Source organism: Dipodomys merriami, unplaced genomic scaffold, assembly GCF_024711535.1.
Source record: "Dipodomys merriami isolate MVZ:Mamm:240054 unplaced genomic scaffold, mDipMer1.0.p SCAF_11, whole genome shotgun sequence".
In the NCBI taxonomy this organism is placed as follows: Eukaryota; Metazoa; Chordata; class Mammalia; order Rodentia; family Heteromyidae; genus Dipodomys; species Dipodomys merriami.
In genome coordinates this window covers 37,349,555-37,356,311 of record NW_027202382.1, presented here as the reverse complement: position 1 = coordinate 37,356,311, position 6,757 = coordinate 37,349,555, and positions in this window count along the sequence as shown.

Genomic DNA, 6,757 nt, shown 5'->3' with positions numbered 1-6,757 from the left:
CAGCTGTTCTAGCCTTTCTCAGGGTACACCAGAGTTTCTCATGAACATTGATTGAGAGACAGTGAGTGTTGTCCATTGCAAACATCAGAGCTCAAAGAGCCTAGAGGAAAGGCCTGTGCTAGCCTTCATCCCTCACCCATTGACTGAGTGCAGAGTGCCATCGGCTCAATGCCATGCCTGAGGAGAAGCCATTCCACTCAGAGACTGCCTCCAGGGCACTGGAGAACAAAGGAAACGGCAGTTATTTCTGGTGTGGGTCCTTGCCCTGATTCCATTCAATTTGAATGAACAATGGAAAGGAAAATATTTTCTGAATGGGGTCAAATCGATTTTAAAACACACGTGCCAGCCCTGAATCTGATACGAATATAATATTCAATACTGTTTCTACTGGCGTCTGGTCATTGTGGTTGTATTCCTGGATCTCAAGTATGAAGGACATACACTCCGATGTAAAAAAAGAATTTTACAGGATGATAGTGGACTTTATACAGAAGTAGGCAATGAACGCCACCACCCTTGTCCACCCAAGGAAGGAAGGGCCTGTCCACATGCACACAGCAGCTAGTGTTCACTTACTTGCAATAAACAGAGTGCGTAAGGCAATCACATTTCTAACCCCAATGGCAGAAGAGAAAGTGTGAAGCCCCAGTCTTGCCAGGGAAATGGCAGCACCCTGAGGGCTGGCCAGGAACGTGGGTGGGTCTGAGAACCACAGCTTGTGGCCTCTGCAAGGAGTCACCAATGGAGTGGTTCATGCAGAGATACTATGGCGAATCCCACATCTCCCAACTTTAGGATATCATAAATACCTAAGACTAAGTACATCTCAAGGATTTCTTCACCAGATGCTCTACTAGGATACCTCTTACACCAAAGTTGTGGAAAAAATAGGACCACAGGAAGTAGAGATGGAAGGCTAACATAGCTTGAACTATAATCGAGTACCATAGTCTGTGGGCCTGCACTTCAACAACAGTTTGGTTCATGGAGTTTATAGGGATCAGCTTAGAAATCAAGCCTGACTGAGTTAAAGAGGATATGAGTTTTGTGAATGGACATAGGAAGTTCATCAATTACACAGTTTTGAGAACAGACCATAAAAAGAAAGTGGATGTGGTATATATACATAATGGAATTCTATGCCTCCATCAGAAAGAATGACATTGCCCTATTTGTTAGGAAATGGAAAGACTTGAAAAAAATTATATTAAGTGAAGTAAGCCAAGCCCAAAGAAACATAGATTCCATGGTTTCCCTTATTTGCAATAACTAGAATATGTCTGAGTCAAGTAGAAAAGGTCAGATAAGTTGATGTTAGGGACATGAACACTAAGATATGTATGCGAATGTATTTTTTCTCTCATGGGATTGGTTCTAACACATTTATAAGATTATTTCTTTGTTGCTTTGTATGTCCCTCCCCCATGGGATAACCACTGATTTCATTGTATTTGATGTTGGCATAATTTGTGGAGGGGAAGGGAAAAAACAATTGTTTAAATAAGGATACATGTGGACCCACTGCAACAACGAGACGTACAAGTCGTTATGTCGGAAAACGAACTGTACAACTTTGGTGGAGGGGGGGGAGGACTGGCTGGGGTCGTGGGGGAGGATAGGAAGGGATGGGAAGGAGAAACAAAGGAGGAGGCAACAAAGCTTGATAAGAAGTGTACTGATTGCCGGGCACTGGAGACTCAGGCCTGGAATCCTAGCTACTCAGGAGCCTGAGATCTGAGGATCTCGGTTCAAAGCCAGGCCGGGCAAGAGAGACTGTGAGATTCCTATCTCCAATAAACCACCAGAAAACAGGAAGTGGCGCTGTAGCTCAAGTGGCAGAGCGCTCGCCTTGAGCTGAAGAGCTGAGGGACAGCGCCCAGGCCCAGAGTTCAAGCCCCACGACCGACCAAAAAAAGAAAAGAAATGTACTCATTGTCTTGCCCATGTAATTGTAACACCTTGTACAGTATTTTCAGAATTAAAAAAAATACAATACAAGACTGGACCCCAATGTGGGCAAGTAACATCTTCATAACCATCATGACCTTGGTCCAATTCCTGTTCAATACCTGCCCTCCCACGCCCAGTGACTACCTCGGCCCCTCTCGGCAGAAGGAGCTCCAGAAGAAATAACCCTCACCCATACTCCCGGCCAGAAACAGTACATATTCAACCAAAAAAGGGTGATATTAATCAGCAAACACTCCCTCCCAGACAGAAGCCCCGCCCTGGAAGGCAGCACCTGTGGAGCAGGAGAGGCACCTCCCACCTCCAGCCCCAGACTAGAAAAAGGGTTCTGAGAAGGTGGACGATGCCATTTCTCCTCTCCCTCATCAGAACTTAGCCTTGTCAGTTCAACAGCCAATACATCTTTTCTTTGTGACTTTTTCTTGAGTGGTTTTTGGGTTATTTTCTTTAATGGCCATGGTCATCTCTGCATGGGAAGAGGAAGTGTGCATAGGATCCAACAAGCATACATCTCTATGAAGGTGGAAGCCTCTTCCTCCTAGTCTAACAGGGTCCTTGTGCTGGGGGTTGGAGTCATCCTGGCCAGTGGTGTTCATGGGCTACATGAGTACAAGTCATAAACAGGGGACTCTGGAGAGGGCGAGGTCAGAAGGGCTCCAGTGAAGAGATGACATTACAATGGCTCAGAGGACTTAAACCCTGGTCCTTGCCAGAACCCACAGTCCCCACAAGCTGCCCGCTAGTACACTTGTGTGGAACGTGCTTATTGAGAACATGTTTACTTGTTGTTGTTGGAGGAGGAGAAATTCAAGAGAGAGTGAAGGGCGGAGAAGGTTCCTGGGACACCTGGATCCACGCTGGGTGCCCCCAGGACCCTACCGCCGCTTCTGGAGATTTTTCCGCAGGACTTCACAGGTGACATGGGGCGCCCAGGCCAGAAAACTATAGGCTGACCCACCAATTCCACGACCCTTATCCTCACTGGATCTTCCTGTGTCCTGTTTGTGTTTGTGTGTGTGTGTGTGTGTGTGTGTGTGTGTGTGTGTGTGTGTGTCTATGTCTGTGTGTGTCTCTCTGTGTGTGTGTGTGTGTGTAGGTGTGAGTGTCTGTGTGTCTGTGTCTATGTGTCTATGTGACAAGCAAACGTTTGTGTGAGCAGTCAGTTTGTTTTCAGGTTTTTCTATCATGTGTGTGACCATGAATCTTCTTGTAGTTTTCTAGATGGCATTTGAACCATCCCTCCTGGGTTCTCCTCCAGAATGAAGATCACTTGTCCCCAGACCTGGCCAATGCCTGCAGGTTTGAGGTCCTTGCGGCTGGCACCCTGGAGGAGCAGGTGGAGGGCTTGGTGACTGCCCAGTTGATGGAGGACTCCATCTTTGTACAGAACTTCTTCAACAACTACAGGAGTTCTGCAGACACAAAGCAGGTATTGGACCTGCTATTCACAAGGTGCGTGCTAACTCCAATAAGATAGGATTAGACAGCTACAGTGAGACCCTTGGCAATGGAAGCTGGCTTGTGGTGGGTTCACAGAATCTATTTCACTGGCACTTGCCAGAATTTGAGGAACCAAGCATGCAAGGCCTGGGCTAGGCTGGGCTGGGCTATTCAAGTATAGCGCCTGTCTAGGACTGTGGTATATTCTCTGTCACTCTGCTTCCCTGAGGCCTCAGACAAAGCAGTGTGTTTCTTTAGCCAGAAGGAAAGCAATTGTCTCTGGGACCACGGTCCCACCCAGGTGTAGGCAGAGCAGGAATGGCTGGGGCCAGAGAGAAGGCCTCTGGGCTCCTAAGTTGATCAGGACAGGAGTTGATTGCTCATCCTTGAAAGAAATTGCAAGAGAAGGGAAGAGATAGGAAGGAGCGATGTACACACCATGAGCTTAGTGGTGTGAGAAGAGCAAGAACTTGCTGGCTGTCCTGGGCTGGCCAGTGATGCTTGGAATTCTCAACAGGTTCAGGACTTTTGAAGCCCCCATGGAGTCCTTTGCACAGACGGACACCCTCGCTGACTCCAGACAGGATGTCATTCCCCAGCACCAGATCAGCTAGTGAGTAGTGGGCTTTGGTCTACAGCGAGAGTATGAGTGTCCAGAGTGGTGACAAATGAGTGGGTGGAAGGTTGGAGAGATGGGGCCAAGTCAGGAGCCCTCAATTCTTGTGCTGCTTGTCACCAGATCTTGGGGTGTGAGACTTCACCGATAGTACCAGGAGGACAACATTACTATGGGGTACTGATGTGAGCAGAGGTAGTGGCTGGGGCCTTTGGGTGAATCCCAGGAGAATGCATCCTAACTGTACCATAGCCCATGCCATTCATGTTTGGCCAGCTCCCCATGAGCTCCACTGTAGGCCTAGGGACATCGGTCCTTGGTCAGATCCCTGGAGATGCTGCTAGGGGTGGCAGTGAGAGCAAGGGCCACCCTGTGGCAGCTACACAAGGAGAACAAGCTGGAGGTAGGCAGACAGCCCATGTGAGGCGCCTGGGGAAGGAGGCAGCAGAGCTCCCGAGGAGGTGTGCCAGAACCCTATGCAGGCCAGGCAAGACAGCAAGACCTTTAGAGTCCAGCATCTGGAGGCCCACGGGAGAGATGATGGGCACATTGCAGAAGAGGACAGAGCTGCTCCCAGCATTTGGACTTGGTTCCCTCCTTGGATGAAATTTCTCTGCAGGCCATGGCTGGGTGGGCTTGCCACTGTTGGTACAGAGAAAAGGGGCTGATGTTGGAAGGTGCTGGTCTCTGCAAAGGCAGCGATCATCGTAGGGGACTGAGGGAGACCAGGGCAGGTGCTAGGCTTTATTCAGACGCTGCTTCCCACCCATGTTCCTCTAGTGCTATCTCAGGCCTTCTGAGCACCTGGCTGGACTGCCACCCAGAAGACTTCCTGGAACCCATGCACCATCCCTGCCTCCAGGGGTTCCTGGCTCACTTGAGGCTCCATATGCGTGGCTCTGACATGGAGCTCCATGTCTCCCACCTCCTGGCACAGTTGGGGATCCAGGACTTCAGGCAGGATGAGACTCTAGGTGCGGAGTTGGGATGGAGACAGGGCCTGGGGAGGGGTGGGAGGTGCAGGGCACCACTGGGAGGAGGCTCCAAAAGTAACCAGGAGCCAGGGACAAGAGAAATCTCAAGCCCTGCATGGCCATGGAGAGGTTGAGCCATAGGGTGTATGAAAGTTTCTAAGCTGGAAATCTCAGGGAGGAGGGTGCTGTGGGACTTTGCAAACACTCTGAAGAAAGCAGTCATGGAGAAGACCTTGTCTCCTCCTGCAGCTCCACCCCCAGCTCCAGTGGTAGATGTCACACCAACTTCAGAGCCCCATTCAAGTCCATCCCTGAATGGGACCCCCACTGCAGTGGGAGGAGCCTCATCAGGAGCCCAAGCAGAGGCCACTTCTGCCTTGAATCTGGATGGCAGCCCTCAGGGAGCTGAAACTTCTTGTGTGGCTGAAGAGCCTCAGGCCAAGCTGGCTCTACTGCTGAGTCCTGAAGCGACAAGAGCAGCTATTGATGAAGTGAAGTCATCCCCCACTATCTCTTCAGTGCTCAGTGTCCAGGAAGCGGCGGCCAGTGCTGAGTTGGAGCCCAATGGCACCTCAGCCCCGGGGATGAGTGTGGGAGAAGCGGCCATAGGTGGTGGGGAGATGGAGCTCTGCTCTAGCTCTCCTCCTGTGCTCAGGCCCCATCACACATCAAAAGCCACTGCTGAGGAAGAGCCAGCGTCCACCTCACCTCTGCCTCATGTTCCCGGACAAGCAGCCTTCTGTGCTGAGCTGAATGTGCTTTTGCCCTTGGCTCTGCTGCTCTTTATTGTAGGAGCACCAGCAGGCCTACTGTGTCTGGTGGGAGTACTCACTCTGGTGATCTGTGGCCTGACACTACTAAACTGTTGTGACAAATCAGAGCCAGTTGTCACCAGGGATGCATCTCATGGTGCTGATGGCACTGCAGCAGAGAGTGCTGACAGGAAGACTTTTGTCAGATTGGCTCCCATTCTGCATTCCAGAGAACCAGGCTACAGTGCTGAACTGACCATGTTTCTGATCCTAACTCTACTGTTATTCATTTTAAGAGGACCGGCTGGGGGACTCTCACTTGTTGGAGTGCTGACACTGGTGCTCTGTGCCGTAAGAGCATTCTGTTCTTGCACAGAGTCAGAGCCAGCTACCACCATGGCTGCTGTCCACAGTGCTCAGAGAGCACCAGAATATAGTGCTGAGAAGGAGCCCTGTGTCGGCGTGTCTCCAGTTCTTAATCACAAAGAACCACCCTCCAGTACAGAACTGGAGTTCCTTCTATCCTTGTGTGTGATGTTCTACCTGTTAGGAGCACCTGCGGTAGGGTTCTTTGTGCTTGGAGTACCAACTGTGGGCTTCTGGGTTGTGAGAGCTACAGCATCTCATGCACAATCGGGGCCATCTGCCAACTTGGCTCTGGAGAGCAGAGCAGACAGAGCACCAGCCTCGGGGGATGCTACAGAGCCAATTTCTGCCTCAGCTCCACAACTTAGTCCTGCAGAACCAGCCTCCAGTTCGGAGCTGCATATCCTTTTACCCATAGCTGCAATGCTGTCTCTGGCACAAACCCCATCGTTGGCCATCTTTGTTGGGGGAGCCCTAGTTCTGGTGCTCTCCTTTGTAGGACCACCACAAAACCATACACCATATTGGAGGGCTGAGTTGAAGCCAGGTTCCACCATGGCTTTGGAGCCCAGGCCTGAGGACACAGCAGCCTCCAGGGCTGAGAGGGAGTCACCTTGCTCCTCCACTCCGCTGTTGCC